Source organism: Coturnix japonica, unplaced genomic scaffold, assembly GCF_054131305.1.
Source record: "Coturnix japonica strain WE unplaced genomic scaffold, WE-NBRP24 Scf045, whole genome shotgun sequence".
NCBI classification, from domain to species: Eukaryota; Metazoa; Chordata; class Aves; order Galliformes; family Phasianidae; genus Coturnix; species Coturnix japonica.
This window is the reverse complement of record NW_028188948.1, coordinates 987,766-1,009,774: the sequence shown is the minus strand read 5'-3', so window position 1 is coordinate 1,009,774 and position 22,009 is coordinate 987,766. Positions and strand designations below refer to the sequence as shown.

General features: G+C 44.9%; 1 long non-coding RNA gene across 2 annotated transcripts in view; it reads right to left on the bottom strand.

Annotated features, from left to right (window-relative positions):
- Nucleotides 1–21,313, bottom strand: part of LOC146752434 (uncharacterized) — a 36,399-nt gene extending 15,086 nt beyond the window's left edge. The window contains exon 1 of one of the 2 annotated variants that reach the window (XR_014940625.1): nt 20,796–21,313. This is a non-coding gene — a long non-coding RNA (uncharacterized LOC146752434). Of the gene's footprint in view, nt 1–6,295; nt 6,402–20,795 lie in introns of those variants that run through there. The other variant, XR_014940626.1, reaches the window with a different exon arrangement.
- Nucleotides 21,314–22,009: the final 696 nt, after the last annotated feature.

Below are 22,009 nucleotides of genomic sequence, written 5' to 3'. Positions count from 1 at the left end.
TAATGAAAGAATTTAAGACTGAGAAACATTATATGCATTTTCTGAACTTTTCCGAGACATCACAGAATGTCTTCCCAGAGTGCCCTAACACAGCAGCCAATTGGAAAAGAAACCTCCTAGAGGCTGACCTGTTTAAATGGGGAAGCCATTTATCCCGCTTGGCAAGATCACAAGAAAAGCTTCAAGCTGCTTTACTTTTCACAGATCCCTTACCCAGCGTCTCCCTCACAAAGCAGTCAGAAGAGTGGTCTGCAGGTGAGGGACGCTTCAAAACGCTTCACTGGCTCCACATATGAGCACCCAAAAAAAGTCTTTCCATGACACATCAGAAAGCTGAAGGGATTTCTGTCTGGAGAAACTCTCTGCACTTTCCTAGGGGTCTGAACCAAAACTTTGAAGCCAGGGAAAACCATATATAAAATAGATTAGGGCTATAGCTGAGTTTGAACCCATGGAACAGAAAGATAAATAAATAAGAATACACTGAAATAAATAGACTCATTATAGTTGCAACATATCTTGTTCTAGTCAGCTTAGGCTGTAGGATTAAACTGACCAATAGACCTTTTTAAGACTCTGGCAGTCTGGAGCCATGACCACTGAGCTGGGGAGCCTGTTCCAGTGCCCAGCCTCCCCATGGCTGAAGCCTTTTCCTGATATCCAACCTGAACCTCCCCTGTGTTATTATATAGTTAACATTCAGGTAAATTACTTAGCATGAGCTAATTCAAGTCATAAAATCCACAGGACATCTTGACACCATGACAAAGAGAACAGCATAAGGAAGCAAGGAAAGAATAAGAAATTGCCCACAGAAAACTGCCCATGGAGCTCTGTGTCAGAACGTAGGCATATTGCATAGCTTTATTTCTAGTGTAGGCAGAATCTGTCTTTTTCTTTCTAGACCTCTTGTCAAGACCAGAGAAGTGGCTCTTCCAACCAGAGAAACTTGGGGAAAGAAGGCACTCTGGGCTGCCACATCCTTTTCTGCTCTCTGTGCTGATCAAACTTGGCCAAACTTTACCTTTGGATGCTCACTGACAAGTCCCTGTTAGCACAGAATTAGAAGAATTTATGTGAGCATTTTTCTTAGAAGCCTCTACTAGATACCCTTTATAATTCCTGGTCAAAACCTTCTTTCTTCCCACTAAAGCCCCCTGCCACTTAAAAAGGAGAATTGCCTCAGGACAGATGTATCCCTACTGAGAAACCACTGAACACTTCCTGTCCATCCCTTAACTCATGAGTCACATCCTCTGGGGTGTCAGTCAAACACACTGAAATTAAAAGCTTTCACAGCTTGGAGAACACAGTGAAAAGGCAGAAATGTGAAAGAGTGAAGGACTGAAAATAGTTGCTCCTCAATATGATTGATTTTTAAATCCCCCGCTTCACACATATTAAGCAGCAGTCCTGCATATCCAGATGTATGTTTCAGTCAAGATGAATGGGCTCAATAAATCCAGTAAACAGGAAACTGTTGAGGACAGGTGGGCATAATTCTTTTTTCCAGCTCCAGTCTGCTAATTGATAAAGTATACGACTGTTGGCAGTTCATTTTTCTCACCCATTTACAGGAACTACAGCTACATATTCTTATGAAACTCCTCAGCAGCTTTAGACTGCAGAAGCAGGGGATGGGGGAAGCAAAACCTTGCAGTCTGATAAACATACTGGAGCTAAGTGAAGATCTAATCTGGTACTATGATGGCTGACATTTTTGCAGGGTGAGACCTTTAGACAGAATCTACATCCAGATGCTTCTGTTTTCAGAAGTGGCCAAAATACACATCCTTGTGCTTTGCCCTCCCACCCTCAGATCTGGTAGCTCACAGTGCAGGATGTGTTTGAGGACATCTTTGGTGGGATCAAAACCAGAAATCACAATAATCACATTCAAGTTAATTGCTGCTATTGTGCTTGAGCACAACATCGACTGGAAGTGTCCAAATAAGTACTTTCATTTGGTGCTGTGCAAACTTAAAATTCATTGAGAGCGTCTCCTACCAATGACTCATCAGCAGCTATGGCGAAAACAAAAGGTGCCACATGGGTTTCATTGTCACATTTTCTAAAGGGAGAATTGCCCAAGTGCAAAGACGAGACCAGCTTTCAAAAATAGTACAGCAAGATGTATCAGTGAAAAACACTGTCAGCAAAGTATTTGTTTCCCAGAGCAGGCAAGGACTAACACTACAGAAGCCATCTTATAAAGAAGACTATGAAGAATAGCAGACATTCTTCCTGGCAGGATTCAGAAAATGATACGTTACTGCAATGCATGGCACAAACAGAAATGAAGAAGCACAGCCAAGATGAGATTCGGAGTCTATGTTTGCAAGGAGCTTTTACACAGTAAGGGGACACGCTTGAGATTAACAGAGAAGCTTATTAACAGTAAGCCACCTTTCTATACTTACAGAAGTATCAAATCTAATGAGCAGAGGCAATGCCACAGCAGCAGTCCACAGAAGGACCTCAAGTCCCAGGAAAGAATCCAGACTTCAAGGGGCACATGCTGAGTGTGTTCCAAAACTTAGCACTAACCCTGTCTGCTCATCCAATATTGTTCAGCAGCAGCAGCCATCACAGTAGTCTGTCTACTTGTTAAAGTTCACAGACAGCAACAGGAGAACCAAAATCAGTTTCCAGGAAGATATATTACAAAAAGAAACAAGCCCAGCAGTAAGAAAAAAAAATCCCCATCCACTGGTACTGTTGAGTACCAGTCTCCCTGCATAGATGTTAATGGGCAATAACAAGGAATTTTCATTCCCACAGACTTCATGTGTTTGAACCTCATCAAGTATACTTACAGCAACATAAGTAATGTGAAAGAAAAGGCAAACCCTGCGTTGTGACAGACATCCATGTCACCTTTCTGGTCAGGCTAACAGCTGGGCAACCAGCAAAGAAACCAGCTGGGAGGCAGCCAGGCTTGTTATCCTGCAGTAAAGATGCCATAATTTAGCAGGCACAAAGAGAAATCAGAAAGATTTATTTGAGACACTTGAGAGACCCCAGATAGTTTGTGGTAAAGGAGGAAGAAAAAAATAACTGATTTTTCAGTTCTTAAATGGAAGGGGTAAGATTGGGCCAAACACCTGCAGACATGAGCAGCAGTCACCCCTCTTCAGAGGCACAAATTAATCCACACAGAGCCCACGTGCAGCAGCAGGAGATACAGCCAGAGCTCTCTAGCTCTAGAAGGAAACTGTAGATGACTAACTGAGGGCCAAATAGTATTATCATTATTCACGTTGCCTGGTATATTACGCTGTGAGCGGTCCCTTTGGTTTCAATTAGTTGTTATCCTGATGGGTGCTGACTTAATAGCAGATAAATGCCCTTCCTTGGCAAGTGCTGAAATACCACCTTACGTGTTCCTACTGGATGCCTTATTGCTTTGCAGCTCATCAGTGCACTTGAACTGATCTCAAATAGGTCTCAATGCTATACCTCTTGCTTCAGAAGCCAGCTTTTTCCAGAGATGCATACCTTGACCATCAGCAGGACCCAGAGGAGCAGCTGGCCCAGGAACAACCCCAGCACTGAAGCCATAAAGTTCATGGATTGCTATCCCTCATCTTCTGCAAGGTACATGTTGGTGAAGTGTGGCCAGGAGGAGGAGGCTGGAGAAAACATTTTTGATGTCTCAGTTTTAAGAGAGAGATAGAGAGGTGCTGCAGTGTTAGTTACAACAGAGCCAGTGAGCTCAGAAGCCACCCCACGTGTTTCAAAATGGAGCTGTTCTGATTTTATATATGCCCTCTGCACAGGGCTGTGTGAGGGTCAAACAATCCTAAGCAAAAATACTGAAGATAAACATAAACCTCCAGGAAGAAACATTTGTAAGAATCAGCTGCTACTTTTTCATTTCATAGCTTTTTAGGAGACTTTTACTGAAGGTTTTTTCATGGCTTCAAAAAAGTATGTTAAACACAGACTGGATGCCTTGTATTTATTATGCAGCCACTCTAGCTTGCATGGGAACAAGACATTGTTTTGCATTACATTTTTCTCCTAACATCTCCATTTGTATACAACACTAATCTTGCTCCGTAGCAGGAACAGACTGACATAATGTCTTCTAAAACTGCATGTTTTTCAATTCCAGAGAGGAAAAAAATAAGAAAAAAGAAAGACCAACTTATTATTTTCTCCTCCTCCACCCCCATCTTCAACAGACAAAGCAGTTTTCCTATGACCCCAAGGAGCACAGGCCAACAGAGAGTCATCAGCAGAGCAAGCCTGGGGGCAGCAACATTATAGAAAAAGTTGAAGCCTTTGATGAGAAGTTCCCTTTTCATCTGTAACTTTAAGCTCTATCAATTGCTCAAACTGCTTTTTTCACCTCTGATGACTTTGCTGAGCAGAATGGACTTTTCAGCACCAGAGTGCCTAGGAAGACCCCAGAGGTAAAGCTCCAGGTAATATCTCCTACACAGGAGAAAGCAAAGCATGCTCCCAGCAACACCCGCAATGGTCAGCAGGGATTGGATGGTCATGCACAGCTTGTTTTCTTCTTTCCAGCTGCTCTGTTGGGCCTACCTGACAGGTGGGTAAGAGGATTTATCTCCCCTGTGGTAAGTAGGAAAGTTACATAGGAGTTCAAATTACAAAAGTTTTGACTGTATCATGTGCCTGTTCCAGCCTAAGTCTTAAGTAGCTGTCTGACAAACAACAGGTGCTTCTGCTAGCAAAACACATGAGGAAAGATGGGAAAAACAGTCCAAGGGAAATAAGAGGGGAAAGGCTTTACATCTTATGTGCCTTCCTCAGGACTTTATTGGTTGCAGGCTCACCATTAGATGCAGACTGGCTAGATACTGGGGAAAGCAGCCTAGCTCACTATGTCCACCTTGGAGCCAGTGACTTGTATTTTTACTCATGTATTTTTTAATGACTGAGGCCAAAAAACTGCTGGTGTAGATCTAGGAGATGCCAGTGACACCAGCTGGGGACAGCTAATAGAAATGTGTCTAAGTTCGTCTGCAAGAGACCATCAGAAGCCGAGGGAATGAAGAAGAGGAAAAACACAAGTTATTCACAGCATGAACTAGGCACTTCCTACGCAGTCACTCATGGAAATAAATAGTCCCATTTTGACTCTCAGCCATTTATAATCACAGAAGAATTGAAGCCTTGTTACCTTAGAAGCTTGTAGACATTTAATCACTCTAAACCTCATCATTCTTTGAAAAAGCAGCTGACTGGCTCCTTTCCTCTTAACCTAAATGCTGAACCTTGGTCTATGCATGCATAGCTCAGTTCAGAGCAGGGAGACCCGCACAACCCCAGCAACATCCAAGCATCTTTTCTCACACAGGGCTTTGGATGACCCAGAAAAGCTTGTAAAACAAGCAGAGATTTTCCTAATTAAATGGAGAGCATCAAAAGCAATCTAAGTTCTTAGAGAAATGTTACAGTGTTTATAAAGGGAAGATGATGCTGTTCAAACTGCTCCTGTGAGGACCATAGGAGCAGCAAGTTTTCAGCATCTAGAGTATGTTTGTCTACTAGATACTTAGTAATATATCTATGTACACTTATTAAAAGTGAAAACATATACAAGCCTTGGCAGTCTAGACACCCGCTGTGGATTTAACACATACTGCTTCTATGCCCATTTATTTTCTCACATGCCTAGAGCGCACCCAACAAAGCCCAGAAGGCTTCAAGAAAAACCTTCTAGGGTGCAATACCACTGCCATAGGCAGAGGCAGAAAATAAATGACTTCAGGTGCTTTGGGAACATTAGTGGTGCTGCAGGCAGAGAGGCAGGCAGTGGAAAATAAATACAGCTAAGCAGCGGGAAGTAGATTACTTCTGCTCCTTCAGGTTTCCCACAGGGGAAGGGGATGGGAAATACAAGGCTAGAAAGGACTCCCAGAGTTACCAACACCCCTAGTTTCCAACTGAGGAAGTTATCCTCTTTCCTTTCAAACTCTTCAGCTCACCCTGCTAACATTGGGAAAAGCAAGCAGCGAGCTCTGGTGGAGTCCTGCACACCGGCTACCACCCACACCCCAGCTGGCAGCTCCAGGGCTGAGATATCTTGGCCAGAGAAAGGAAAAGAAAGACTCAGGTGGAGCTCCTCTTGGCTTGTAAAGCTGACACAACAGAGACTTGGCTAGCTTTAGCACATCAAGCAGGCAAGTTCCAGCCATGTGTCCTGCATAGCGCAAGTCTTGCATGGTGGAGCAGGAGAGAGGAGGCACCCAGACATCTTTTGCCAACCAAACTTGTGTTAAACAGAGCTAGGTACCCACCAAAACAGCATACATACACATACCTGCATGATCTGTAGCAGCTATCCTTTGGTGCAGACCTCAGAAGGGCTGAAACAGGGCCTGGGCAGGGGTGGGTAAAGGCCACAGGTGAGGCCTCACACAGCTGTTGGGGCAGAGGGGCCAGCGTGGCAGTGGGAGGGGTCTTGCAGCCACCCTCACTCTCTGATGTCCCTCCTTTGCTCACACCAAGGAGTAGTTCACCACTTTTTCAAGTTAGTAGTCAGAAAAAATGCCGCCTCTAAGCATGTCCTTACCAGCTGTAGGCCCGCCCTTGGGGAGGCTGTTGGAGAGCCCGGATTGCCAGCACAGTGAATGTATGGCACCTACGAACTGTTAAATCACTCTTCATCAATGATAATCTCTGCAATTGCCTTAAACAAGAGCAGCTTTTGAACAGTCCTCACAGGATGAAAATGCACGAAGACAAATCTTTGTACACTAACAGCCTTCCTACCCACCTGCCTGCACATTCTGCATTGTGCAGGGCAATGACTGCTCCCGAGGATTCAGACTTCCCTCTCTTACGGCTTTTTAAGCCACATAATCCCACAGGAAATTTAGCTATCTTTTAAAAAGCAAAAGGAGAGAAGAGAACACAAACCTCCAGCCCTCCAGCCCTTAGAAAATAGTCCCACAGACACCTCAAAATTCCAAGATAGGGTGAGGAGAACTAATTTGTTTTTTCTTGTTTAAATCTCACACTATGACATTTTTTGCAGCTGGCAGTGTGCTCAGCACTCTTCAGCAGAGCAGCCTTTCTGCATGCTGCAGTACTACCTCTGTGTCACAGGCAAGAGAAAGGCAGAAAGAAATGCATAAGCCTCTCCCCAGTTTCCTCCCATTCTCCTAAGACCTGTGGGTGAACCATTGAACCAGTTGTTTGGAAAATTTCTGCTCCAGCAGGCTTATTCAATCATCCCAAAAAGAGACAGAGGCGAATCTTCAGCTCTCTCATTTTGAATTCACTGGGGCATTCCCCTGTGGAATGTCTCAGAGTACCGAGGGACACAGCCTCTATTTTATCATTATACCCCAACAGTAGTGAGCCCTTCCCCCTTTTCCTATTGGCTGAAGTACTTGGGGTTCACGTTCTTCTCGGTTTGCCTGTCAGCCATCACCCCCAGTAGGTACCCCCCCTTGTTTCCTTTGGTTGTACAGACTTTGCAATCTGGGTTCAGAGTTTGTTGTTTTGCCCAGATTCTTCATTAACATCATATGAAACTAAAAAAGTTTCAACTCACATTTGATTTTTAGCTTTCTTAGTGGAGATATTTTTTGAAATAACACTGTGAAAACATAGGAAATAATTTTTAAAGTAGCACTTGGCTTTTTAACGTGAATAAATTTAAAACTCCAGATTTACTTTTAACTTCTTTGCTTTTTCATTATTAACTTTCCCATATGCTGTACTCATCATAGCCCGATGTAGAAATATGAGGAAGTAATTTAATATGAAGATGGAAAAGGCTTGGATAGATAGAGCAAGTTCAGTCAGTCTGTAGAAAAAATGATCTTGCAATCCTTTTTGACAATGAAGAATGAAAGAACATCCTGGCATTTATTCTTGTCTGGATATCTGGAAGCTACTGAGGGTCTAGCGAGATCGAAGAGAGACTTGTCAGACACGATGCTCTCAGAAGAGAGTGGAAAGTTGTACAGCCTGCACTCCCAGGAGCAGCGTGACCCTTCTTTATGCAGGATAAAGCATATCACTCTGTGCAACAGGAATCTGAACAAAGGGATCTGCAAAGTAAATGTGTTAGGTACAGCAAGCTCTGTATTTGGGGTTACTGTATTTTCATTGCATTGTGAGCACCCAGAGGTCACCTACACTTGCTCCAAATGAGCCCTGATTCCCACTGCACAGTGCACAGCACTAGCGGGAGGTGAAAAAGCCTCTGTGCAGGTGGAGAAGACCTTCTGTAACTCAGGAAAACAGGGCTTCATTGCACCCTGCTGCTAACACTCAGCAGCAGTGAGGCAGGTACAAGTCATATGTATTTGTAGACCAAAGGCTTTGAATTTTGTTATGAGAAAGGAAGGAAATACTCGATAAAATTCTACTTTTAAGACTACCTCTCATCCCAAAGTGGTTATCTAGCAAGCAAAAAGGTGTCTGTATTGAAATGCCAAAGCAGGCTGAATTCCTCTGCAGCTGTCAGAAAATGTTTGTTTTCTGCATAAGAAAAAGCTTAAAAGCCTCCATATGGAAGCAGGAAGACTTTTTGGCATTTAAAGAATTAGCACAGAGAAGAAATCTATGCTTCAAGATATTTCTAGGGCTGACTGCAGCAGAACTGCAGGAGGGAAAAAAAAGAAGGGAAAGCAAAGAAGAAAACAAAAGCATTAACAATATGCACATTGACAAGCTACCTGGACAGTGGAACAAAAGTATATTTGGGAGTGCCACTGCTGTGGCTAAAATAATTAAATGAATAAACTGATGTCTTAAACAGTGCTACACTAAAATGGAGCAAACACAAATTAGTGGCCGTTCAAGAATTGTACACAGAAGATGTTAATTGGAAAGGGTATTCAAGTAACGTAGCACAGCTTGTACTAAGTTGTTTAGGAAAGATATTAGTTCTTTCCTTTAGGTTTATAAAAACATACACAAGGTCTGCAGCCTAGAAGCCATAGCCCACCTATGGCTCAGTCCTTGGGGAAAAAAAAATGTGATACAAGCCTTCCAAAACTGGAGGGATTCTGAAGACCACTGTTACCAAGAATAAGATGTTACTGAGCTAGATTTGCAGCCTCAAGTGAGTCACAGAAGAGAAGCATCAGTATGCTCCAGTTGGAGCAAAAGTGTTGGCTGCTTTCACAAGAGGCTGACTCCAATCTGAAATACAACACTGCCATTCTGCAAAACGTGTTTCTCCCTTCAGTCTTGATGTGATTGCAGCGTGGTGATATTCAGATACTATGAAGCTTAAATTAAGAGTCCATTTGCAGATGGGATGTTATTTGATAATCTGCATCTGTAAGCAAGAAGTTAGAGAAAATACAATGCAGAGCCAAGTTCAGGCACTGCAAACATGCTGTAGCAGTAATATAAAGGAAAACGGGGCAGAGGAAGAGAATATCTCCCCTCAGGGGAAAAGCAGTCTTACTGATGAACGAGATAAGACGATTAATAGCTAGAAGAGAGCAGATCAAAGGCTGGAAACTAAAATCAGTGTTAATATAAGCTGTCCACGCAGGTGACAAATGCTCAGATCATGGTACAAAGACCAGATCAGATAAGAAAGAAGGCAGAAAGCTAACTTGCTTTTGACCCCTCTTTAAGATGGAAGAAGAAAGAAGCCTAAATGTCAGGCTGCCACACAGAGGGCTGCAGGAAGGCTCACAAGCCATAAAATCCAATCTAAGCATGCATGCAGGTAGCATTAAGGATCTTGTCTCTGCCAGCTCATAGCCAACCCAAACAAGGGCCAGAGCTTCACTTAGGAAAAGGCTTTTCAGGATCTTTCCTGAGGACAGAAAGCATTTGAGCCTCAGGACACTGGTACGTGTGTGCTTCATCTTGTGCCCACGGGCACGCTTTAGGAAGCATGAAGACCTGCAGGGGAGGAGCAGAAAGTCTGACTCCAAAGCTGGAAAGAGATGCTACACAAAAGGTCTTGAAGCACAAATATCCTTTAAACAACAATGGTAACGTGCACTGGTCTGCTCATAGCAAATATAAACCAGAGACAGGAATTTCTTCAAGGCTACTAAGGCAGAAAGCTCTGTAAATATTATCAGATGCAACAATGCGGGTTACAGTGAAATTTTCACCTCACCGAAGACAAAATACAGAGGTATCTTCAAGGGAGAAAAAAATCAACTGTAAGACATGGAGCCCTCATACCCTTCACTAAATACCCCATTGGTATTGAAGTTTAATAGTGCTGCTGGAGCCAGATGCAGCTGCTCATTGCTCTTGAGTTTTTTACTCAAGGGGTACAAAAGCTAAGGAATTGCCTTGCCAGGTAAGCATCCCTGCTAAGTAACCCTGATTAATCTATCAAATGATGACAGTGCTCTGAAAGGATGAGCAGCGCTGCGATCTTCATGGTTCAAGGCTTCACAGTTGAATGAAATCATCTCTTGTCAGCTTTCCGCAGGCTCTGTCAACTCCACAGATACTGCATCACACAGGTTGAAATCCTGTCTCAGTTAACAAATGCCCTTGCTATCTGGGTCTAGAAGCGTGCCTGGGAAATTTTATGAATGAGGTATTACGTGCTACTACATGAGGTACTACATGCATGGGGGTACACAGAGAATGCAAGAGAAGGGCACCAGTATCTGGAGAAACAGAATATTGAAAGCAGCCTGCAAAAAAGAGAAATCAAAGGTCTACTCAAGGGGAAAACAGGACGACATGGCACATGGGGTGGGCTTGCAAAGAAACCACTAACTCCCATCACTGCTGGATTTCCTCTCCACAGGTGGCACAGCCCTAAGCAGAACATCTGTATAGGTTGGTGACTTGTGACTGGTCGTGGACACCCAGTGCTACCTGAGCAGATGTAGGAAAAGAAGAAAGCCAACAGGGAAAGATATGAACAGAGACTATCTGGCTGGACTGCATCAGATACAGAGCTCTAAATCTGCTGACAGCCAGAAAGTCTGTTCTCCCTTTTAGCCTACACAGATGTTTTCGTTAAGGTATTAGGTACAGCTCATTATAACAGCATCAAGATGTTTGATCGAGCATTACTGTTTATGGCAGAGAAAGAGCACTAGCTAACAGGGTAATTGGAGGCTCTTTTTCAAATATGCTGTGACTAGCAAATTTTAGCAACCTATGCTGCGAAAACCCTATTTTTTATTGAGGGAACAACATGACCCCATTGTGACAGTATAGGTGTTTACCCATTTTTCCTGGACTGCAGACACAAAAACAGCTTTCTGTACAACAGCACTTATTGTATTTCAGATTGTTCCAAGTCGCCTTTTAGCAGACATACTGCTAATGCTGGAGATGCTAGATACACTGAGGTACAGCAAGGAATCAGTTAGCTGTAGCTCTTAGATATCCCATAGCCAATAGAGAAACACTGCCAACAGGACCCTGCTCTAGGCTCTCTGATGCACTGATGGTAACGGCAGTTTATCGAGATGATATGCCGAGTCTCCAGAGCAGTTCCCAGGTCCCCAGTTTTCCTCCTGTCTTGTGAGTCAGTTTACAAAAGCTGATTGCATTTACAGCTTTGATGAGCTCTGTGCATTCGTGAGAGCACAAATTAAATATTGCTTCAGCATATATGGGGATGTACAAAACCCCTTTGGTACACTGATGTTTTACCTCCACTCTTGCTGGAGGATTACATTTCCACCTCTCAGATACCTTCCTTCCCAGACCATACACATTGCACTAGGAACTCATTCCTGGATCTACAGCAACTTGTAATGTGTATGTAAGGAGAGACATCTGCTGTGGGGGCTCTCAGCCTAGCCCCTTCATGTGGTGAAGTGGTATCAGCCCTATACCAGCCCACACAGGAGCCCCCAGGTGCAGCCAAAATGATGCTCCCTGACGTCCCTTCCTATTCTGGTACTGAACCACCTTACAGCCTCTCTCCCTTGGGCCCCTTTCCTCAGCCCACACAGACACTGGCCAGCACAGAGAGCTCATGGACCTGTGGAAGCAATGTTTCTGCACCAGCTGATCCATGGGCAGCACTTGCTCATATGAAGAGCCTCCTCCTGCAGCCCTGTGCAGACAGCTGGGAGCTGTCACCCTTTGCCTTGCGAAGGCCTAAAACAGACGAAGTCTATTTGCTGCTGTAGCATCACTGAAGTAGCAGAATCCTCAGCAGGGTGATGGGAAAGCAAACAGTGAACTGATGGGCAGGACATCCACAGCCTCTCAGGGCTCTGTGTGAGATGCCTACTTTGTTGTCTCAAGGGAGGCGTGCTGCCTGAGGAGCCCATCTTATAAGAAAGCTGTATTTTTAAAAGCTATTTAAAAAAAAAAAGTCTTTCTAAAAAGAATGAGGGATCAGTGAAGTACAAAAAAAGGAGCTGTAATGAAAAGTGCATGAAAAAAACGGGATAGTAAGGAACAGAGAAACTATGCAAGCTCATTGGAGGTTGCTTTTCTTACCACATGTGAGTCTCCCATGGTTTGTTAGTAGAACCTATACCTGCAAGCAGGCACGGAGAAAGCCCACTGTTGTTAACACTGGGTAACCTCTTCACCTGTACTTGAGTTAGATGAGACTTCACACCAAGAACAAAAGAGAAATACCTTTCTGGCACAGCACAGCCGTGCACTTGCATGTCTTGCCTGCAGCCAAAATGTCAAGCACGGCTGCAATAGGCAACCTCTAAGATCACCTTACCTTGAAATCTGGTTTCCTGAAAAACAGGGGGGCAAAATTTACCAGATGCTTTGTCAGATACTCGCTAAAATAACATCATCTCACAATTGTCAAATGCCCACGGATTGAAAGGGTGAGCAGCAAACTCAGCTGGCTCTATTAAGAACCTTATGGAATTTTTGCATGAGTTTGTCCTACTGAAAATAGGGCTTTAGTTATGCTTGGAAGGAGGTGAAGAGATTGTTGTTTCTGCGTTTCATGCGGAAGAGCCTGAAGCACACCCAGTGACACTGCATTTCACTTACCTTTAAGCTCTGAATCTACCTCTGGGGACCATAAAGTTCACGCTGAGAAACAAAAACAGCAGAAGAAAGGCACTTCTGAGACAACATCAGAATATTTGAGAAACTCGATGGGGAGGCAGAGAGCACAGGAGTTTGCCATGCAGTCCTCTTGTCAGGAGTCTTTCAGAGAGGGGTGGATCTAGCAAATTAATGTTACTGGGATGATAAAGTTTCTATCACACTGGGAATGAAAAGGAAATCGCCCAGTAACAAAAACAGAGATGGAAAAAGATGCTAAGAGAACTTCACTGCAGCACTTTGCTTTCCTGTAATGCTTTCCCCTTGTCTCTGTGCTGGTTTCTTTTGATCTGTGGGTCTTCCTTTGTGTCAGCTCACAGTGGGCTGCCAGGAGGCTCAGAGAGTGGAGCAAATCAATTGGTTTGTGTGCAGGCTGGGAGGAGGTGGCAAGGTGGTTTCCAGGGACTGGCACAGCGAGAGAAAGAGTTGCCTTGGCCTTTCTCTACTGGCATCCCAGTGCTGCCATAGCAGAAAAACTTTGAACCAGAAGGTGTGCCAGCAATGCCCATGCTGTAGATCTGGCCAGCTTGGAAAGCACCAAGTAGGCTGGCAAAGTGTTTGTGCCATCTCCTTGGCATCATTGCCAAAACAGTAACGCAGAACCTAAAACTGGTGATGCTTCAGAAAAGAGAGAACAGCAACAGCCCACCAAATCTGTCTTCAGAGCACGGGAAGCCATACCCAAAATTCTGCTCCAGCTGACATCGCAAAGGGAAGCTTCATGTCTCTCTTCAACTCCTAACGCCCCACACAGGGAGAAGGAAGGGAGGCTGCTGCCCATCCCTATGAGACTTGGCCTTTTGCCTAGGTGTCACAGTGCTGCAGAGGGAAGAAGGACCTTTCCCAAAATGAACTTTCTTATTATCACTATGACTTTTTAGAAATAAGCCAGTGGTTTCTGCTGAGAAATATTGCACTTTTTGTTAGTCAATAAGAAAGGCAATTGAAATCCCATTGCAGCCTCCAGCATGTAACACTCTGAAGGTTAGCTTCAAATGTTTCCCAGTGCAGAATTAACCAGAACATACATCATCGCTTTTACAGGCAGCATAATTTCTGATATCTCCAAAGATAACAGTATGGATCAGGGGGATTATCGTGGCATTAGCTGCTCTGATTACCTTCCCTACAGTTTAATAACAAGAGCACTTAGACTGTAGGTGTATCAACAGAGTTTTAGATTTGCGAGCAAGGAAAGTTGGGGGTTATTAGCAGAACAAGAGGAAAGAAAAGGTCACGCACTGCAATGTGCCTCTCAGGATGCAGCTGACATATTCAGTGGGGCAGGGAAGTGATTTTTCACTACAGCGTCATTAGTATTTTGACGAGAAGCAGTAAGGACTTTGAAGATCCATCTTGTCACATCCGGGCTGCTTTGGCTGCAAACTTAACCCATTAGAAAATAAGGCAACCACATTTGGCAACATCACCGCCTTTTAAAAACCTTACCTACGCTCTGCACACAGTTCACTTTGCTCCTGTTTATCTGCCTCTGTCTACAGTGACAATCCTGGATTGCACTGGTTTTATTTTAATCAGGAAGCAGACATTACTTCCCTGGGAATAAAAAGCCAGAAGATGGGGTCTCTGAAAAATGGTGTCTACTAGCTCCACTATCACTCCTCCTGCCCGACACCTTCCCCACGGAGCTTCACTGCTCTCCCCAGAGGAACCACAGAATCACAGAATGACCCGGGTTGGAAGGGACCTCGAGGATCATGTAGTTCCAACCCCCCTGCCTAACAGGGCCACCAAACATACACATTTACTAGATCAGGTTGCCCAGGGCCCCGTCCAACCTGGTCTTGAACACCTCCAAGGATGGGGCAAGGAACCAACTGGTTGGTATTTTACTGTGGAAAACAGAGGGGTTGCTGAAGAACCTTACAGCTAAAATTACAAGCTACCAATGAGATTAAACATTTTTCCCAGGCGCACTTACCAGAGATAATATAGAATAAGTTTACATTTCTATTGTTCCTGCTCTCTCTGCTTGTTAAAGTGCAGAAGACAATCCGTGGTCGCTTATTTTGTATCTAAGCAACTGTCAGACTCTATATCTACTAATAAGAAAGGGTATAATTATATGCTGCTACTTTAATTAGCAGCAGATGCCTATGTTTATGAAGTAAAATGTAAGATTTTCTGAAGTGCAGTCTTGCTTATATGCAAATTGCAAGAGCACTTTCATGGGTTTTTAAAGCTTTTAGTGGGCCCGGGCAGCTCAAGTGGGGAAGGGCACGGGGTTCACACAACACACTGTTGGTGCTTCAGTGCTTTGCTGCCCCAAAGGCCTGTTTGGGAAAGCTGTGAGGTGAGGGCAGATCAGTGCCTGCAGTGCCCTTCCGACACCACCAGCACTGGAGCAAAGCAGGTGGCTGCCCTGAGCCAAAGGGCAAAAGCTGCCTGCTTTGGGCACCTGCTATAGTGCCCTGGAGACGCAGCTGCAAAGCAGCTGAGATGGGGAAGAATCCTTAACGTCAATTCTTGATCTCATTGAGGTGCTTCAGCAGCACATATTGATGCAATGCAGCATTTCTTTTCAGAAGAAATAACAGCAGGACTATTGCTGAGGGGCTCTGCATGTAAGAGCAGACGAGAGCACCAACAAAACAAAATGAAACCCCGTCTCCATGCAAACATGTGCAGGCACAGTATATAAATGAGAATAACCTTGTCCAGGATAGAAAATACTTGTTAGATGAGACTCTAATTTCTGTTATTCTGTATTTTTAGTCTTGTTTCCATAGAAACAGCACTTGTGATGATACTGTCCTGCAAGGTAGCAAATGGATATACATAAGTGTATGTTCGTATATGCATTCCCTCCTACCTCCTGAAGCTTTGAATGTATTTGCCAGCAAAGTTGGAAGTTCCACGGATAGCCAGATGCAACCAGTTCTGGGAGAGCATCTGGGTAAGGAAGAAGTGATTGTGCAGTTCCCCAGCCAAAGAAATCTCATCAGAGGGCAGAGAGCCTGCCAAGAGGGGAACAAGAGGTGGGCCATGCCATTACTGCCGCATCTCCTTGAGCCTCTGTAGCAAAGCTCATCCTCGCATGGACACCAGCCTTACTGTCAGCCGTGAGCCACATGTCCATGGGAAATCTGCTCCCATGTCTGGAAATCAAGACTCCCGTTCAGACGCTGGGAAAGTGCAAGAATCCCATGTGAAGGCTCAGCGCACCAACATAAAAACTGATGTCCGTCTTCCTTCTTTGCCCATCTTTTGGGGTCTCTTGCCTTGCTATGCGTGCAATTCACAGATAAAAGGTGGAGCAGCCAACCAAATTTGGCCCATTTCTTCAGCAAAATCCACTGTGCTACCTCTCATGGCCTTACATGCTAGATAAAGGACAGGTCAGGGTCAGATCACCTATCTAAATTAGAGAGAAATGCTGATTGTCTGCACTCATATTTCTCATTCTAGAAAGTTACTGAATCCTTTAGCATACCTTTATATTCCTAGATCTTACACCCCTCTGTAGTGGGTGTTATTCCAATCACAAGACTTAAGTTACACAAGACTGCACCCTAGCAGGCAGCAAGGGCTTGCAAGCACACAGCCCTTGCCTTTGTCTTCTCTTCCTGCACTTTCTAATCCCTAATCCACCCTCTGTGAGAGTTGGCAGCCACGGCTGTGCTTGCTGCAGTGCAGGCTGGCAGCAGAGACTCACGCCAGATGCTTTCCCACAGAGCCTGGGTTTGCTCTCGCTCTCACTCCTCAGTTGTCAGTTCTCACTGAAGGTCACCCCAACAGAAAATGTCTGTTTGTGCTTGGCCTTCACGCATGTGGTGTTGAGGCAGCGCTCCTTTAGCAGGTACTGCTACGCGGTGGAGAAAAGCAGCAGTGAAAGCGAAAAGAAAGATTAAAGAGAAAAGCAGCAGTGAATAGGAAAAGCAAGACTAAAAGGGAAAAGCAAGACTAAAAGGGAAAAGCAGAAGGGAAAGTGAAAAGCAAGACTAAAAGGGAAAAGCAAGACTAAAAGGGAAAAGCAAGACTAAAAGGGAAAAGAGAGACTAAAAGGGAAAAGCAGCAGAGAAAGGGAAAAGCAGCAGTGAAAGGGAAAAGCAGCAGTGAAAGGGAAAAGCAAGACGAAAGGGGAAAAGCAAGAATAAAATGGAAAAGCAAAATCAAAAGAGAAAAGCGGCAGTGAAAGGGAAAAGCAGCAGTGAAAGTGAAAAGCAGCAGTAAAAGGGAAAAGCATCAGTCAAAGAGAAAAGCAATACTAAAAGGGAAAAGTGGCAGTGAAAGGGAAAAGCAAGACTAAAAGGGAAAAGCGGCAGTGAAAGGGAAAACACCAGGGAAAGGGAAAAGCAGCAGAGAAAGGGAAAAGCAGCAGTGAAAGGGAAAAGTAGCAGTGAAAGGGAAAAGCAAGACTGAAAGGGAAAAGCAGCAGTGAAAGGGAGAAGCAGCAGTGAAAGGGAAAAGAAGCAGTGAAAGGGAAAAGAAGCAGTGAAAGGGAAAAGAAGCAGTGAAAGGGAAAAGCAAGACTAAAAGGGAAGAGCAGTAGTGAAAGGGAAAAGCAGCAGTGAAAGGGAAAAGCAGCAGTGAAAGGGAAAAGCAGCAGTGAAAGGGAAAAGCAAGACAAAAAGGGAAAAGCAGCAGTGAAAGGGAAAAGCAAGACGAAAAGGGAAAAGCAAGACTAAAAGAGAAAAGCAAGACTGAAAGGGAAAAGCAAGACTAAAAGGGAAAAGCAGCAGTGAAAGGGAAAAGCAAAACTAAAAGGGAAAAAGAGCAGTGAAAGGGAAAAGCAAGACTTAAAGGGAAAAGTGGCAGTGAAAGGGAAAAGCAAGACTAAAAGGGAAATCCAGCAGTTAAATTGAAAAGCAGCAGTGAAACTGAAAAGCAGCAGTGAAAGGGAAAAGCAAGACTAAAAGGGAAAAGCAAGACTAAAAGGGAAAAGCAAAACTAAAAGTGAAAAGCAAGACTAAAAGGGAAAAGCAAGACTAAAAGGGAAAAGCAAGACTAAAAGGGAAAAGTAGCAGTGAATGGGAAAAGCAAAACTAAAAGGGAACAGCAGCAGTGAAAGGGAAAAGCAGCAGTGAAAGGGAAAAGCAAGACTGAAAGGGAAAAACAGTAGTGAAAGGGAAAAGCAGCAGTGAAAGGGAAAAGCAGCAGTGAAAGGGAAAAGCAGCAGTGAAAGGGAAAAGCAGCAGTGAAAGGGAACAGCAGCAGTGAAAGGGAAAAGCAACAGTGAAAGGGAAAAGCAAGACTGAAATGGAAAAGCAAGATTAAAATGGAAATGCAAGACTGAAAGGGAAAAGCAAGACTAAAAAGGAAAAGTAAGACTGAAAATGAAAAGGAGCAGTGAAAGGGAAAAGCAGCAGTGAAAGGGAGAAGCAGCAGTGAAAGGGAAAAGCAGCAGTGAAAGGGAAAAGCAGCAGTGAAAGGGAAAAGCAGATGTGAAAAAGAAAAGCAAAACTGAAACGGAAAAGAAAGACTGAAAGGCAAAAGCAAGACTAAAAGGGAAAAGCAAGACTAAAAGGGAATAGCAAGACTAAAAGGGAAAAGCAAGACTAAAAGGGAACAGCAGCAGTGAAAGGGAAAAGCAGCAGTGAAAGGGAAAAGCAAGACTAAAAGGGAAAAGCAAGACTTAAAGGGAAAAGCAAGACTAAAAGGGAAAAGTAGCAGTGAATAGGAAAAGCAAGACTAAAAGGGAACAGCAGAATTGAAAGGGAAAAGCAGCAGTGAAAGGGAAAAGTGGCAGTGAAAAGGGAAAAGCAGAAATGAAAGGGATAAGCAAGACAAAAAAGAAAAGCAGCCGTGAAAGGGAAAAGCAGCAGTGAAAGGGAAATACAAGACTAAAAGGGAAAAGCAGCAGTGAAAGGGAAAAGCAGCAGTGAAAGGGAAAAGCAACAGTGAAAGGGAAAAGCAGCAGTGAAAGGGAAATGCAAGACTGAAAGGGAAAAGCAAGACTAAAAGGGAAAGTCAAGACTATAAGGGAAAGTCAAGACTAAAAGGGAAAAGCGGCTGTGAAAGTGAAAAGCGGCAGTGAAAGGGAAATCAAGACTAAAAGACAACAGGGAATTGGCTCTTGTGCAGATGTCATGGTTTTGTAATTTTCATTAAAAACCAGTCAAGACTAATGTGGCCTCATAGCGCTCAATGGAGTCCCAAGGGAGATAGTGGGAATGAATAGGGGTTCACATCTGTATGCCCCGAGGCTGTTGCTCGCCTCTCTTACTGTGGCTTTAGGCTCCAGAGCTGATGTTGGCTTCCCTTACTGTGGCTTTATGGGCAGGGCCAGTGCCGGCCTCATGGGCTGGGGCTTCTACCAGCTGGATACAGCTGCTGGCTGAACTGGCCAGGATGGAGCCTTCCCTGCGCAGCCTCCCATGTGCATATCCACCCCAAGAATGGAAGTCCTCCTTCTATGCGTACCCCATTACACCACAATGAGGAAACCAAACCATTTAGGCACCTGAAATGCTTCTGCTCCTGCAGTCTGGCAGAAAGCAATGCCTCATGCCATCTCTGCACAAACTGGAAGGGAATGGGGATACATATGTCAGATCCAATGGGACAGGACTTCACTGGCTGCAGTTTAAAAGCAAATCACCCCAGCTCTTGTTGCCCTCTATTGCTGGGTACCCCTTACCCCTGGCCACTGGATTTCCACGCATGCATCCTTCCTTGGAGCTAAGTGTGCCTTTCCCAGCAGCAAGCAGCAAGCTGGAGTCAGCACAAAACCCAAAACCTTATTGTGCCTTTCCCAGTCCTTCTTTCACACATCGTCTTTTAGTTTCAGAAAATAGGGCCAGACCCCAACGAAACAAGAGCTCTAAGACAAAGCAGCTGCTTTATTTTCCTCCTCCCCTTTCCTCATCTACACCCCACAGAAAGACCATTTGCCAAGTAAGGGATGCAGTGATCAGGTGTATGAGGGGCAAAGTGAATCAAGCTTAATTTCAAAGGCTTGTCTCTTCCACGTGACTTCCCTGAGGTCTGATACGTGACTTCCCTGAGGTCTGATACAATCGTACAGCCATAGACTCATAGAATAGCCTGGGTTGAAAAGGACCACAGTGTGCAGGGTCTCCAACCAGCAGACCAGGCTGCCCAGAGCCACATCCAGCCTGGCCTGGAATGCCTCCAGGGATGGAGCATCCACAACCTCCATGGGCAACCTGTTCCAGTGCATCACCACCCTCTGTGTGAAAAACATCAACCTAATATCCAACCTAAACGTCCCCGTATCACTTTAAAAACATTCCCCCTTGTTCTATCACTATCCACCCTTGTAAACAGCCATTCCCCTGCCTGTTTATACACTCCTTTCAAATACTAGAAGGCCACAGTGAGGTCTCCCTGGAGCCTTCTCTTTTCCAAGCACAACAAGCCCAGTTCCCTCAACCTGTTCTCATAGGAAAGGTGCTCCAGCCCTCTGATCATCTTACTGGCCCCCCTTAGCATTATCTGCATTTCTCTTTTGCCTTCCTAAAAAGCACACCTGCTTCAGGGCACATTTCATCCCACTGTTAGGCCTTGTAAGAAGCACTATGGCAAGTCCATATGCAGAAAACACTGGCATTCCATTCACTAACAGAGAAACTATTCTGCCCTTGCTCCTGACTCTTGTCCCTGCCTCCTCCTGCACTGGGCAGTGTTTGTGGGCAATGAAAGAAATACCCACATTCTGGAAAATACAGACAAAAAAGAAACAGGCAGAAAAGCGGCACTAATACTTTGTCACTGGTGGGAATCTCCACAGAAAGTGCTGCGCTAAAGGTGTGAGGTTAAGGGATCATCACTATCAAGATAAAAGTCACAGCATGGAAGATTTAGCGATGGCGTGCTGACTAGAAGGAAAAAACAACACTTACCTTGGAGCTTGTTCATTTTCTCTCCTATCATCGGATATCTTCTCATCATCTACGTAGCTCTGAGGTTGGCCAAAGCCTGTTGCCATGAGCTTTGCTAAACGCAACAGTGCTGTGGCTCAGAGGTATTACACCGGCACATAGCATAGGAGAACTCCATAACCCAAGTGTCGAGGGAAGAAGGAAGGGGAACTGTTACAATTAATTACGTTCACTAAATTGATAATTGTAGGCTTCTTGTCACACACTACTGCCTACAGCAAAACAGCACAGATGTTGACAACTGTGATTTCTGCATACAAGCAACCACTCGAGGCTGAGCACACTCTCCTGTCCCTTTGCCATGTCTAGAAAGACCCAGAAGAGCTCAGTGTTCTCTTGCTGTTAGTTTACATCCTCCAAGCACTTCCAAAGGCACGCTGCTCTGTAGAAAAAGCTGAGCTGCCCAGAACGTTTGTGCAGGAAGAAGGCAGCAGTGTCAGTGCACGTCATCCTGGGGGATCTGAAAGCATTTGTGAAGAGAACAGGGAAAGAAGAGGGAAGAGAGCAAAACCAACAGGCACTAGCACTGCTGCCCACAGGGGGCGGGGCTTGAGGCAGGGCCTGTGCCAGAGGGGGGCCTGGCACAGTTAGGGCCAGCTCAGGGCCCAGAGCAGAGGGGGAGCAGGCAGAGGCAGGGCCTTGGGGCCCAGGATGGAGGAGGACCAGGCACAGCTGGGGCCAGCTCAGGGCCCAGAGCAGAGGGGGACCAGGCACAGCTGAGGCCACTGCAGGGCCCAGGTGAGAGGGGAACCCAGCACAGTCGGGGCTGCTTTGGGGCTTGGGCCGGAAGGGGGCCAGGCACAGCCAGGGCCTATCCCCCTTTTTTGCACATATGAAATGCTCCCAGCTGTGCTGCACAGCAGAACATCTTTCAATGGAGATGAAAGCCTGTGAAATGAGAGAATCCTTTCTTATTTCTTTCACATTTGTGTTTGTTGACTGCAGTTCCAACCAGGTGGACTCGCAGTGTCTTGCAAGTGACACTTGGAAGCAGGTACAGACTGGAGACACAGCACCCTCAATGTCCAGGTGAGTAACAGCAGCCAAGGAGGCCTTTGGGCTCTGCAGGGTCCAAGTGTGGAGCTTTACACACAAGAACAGCTGAGTATAAAGACAGTGGCAGAGCTGCAGAGCTTGCCATAGTAGGGAGGCACAGTGGCTCAGCTCATTTCCCA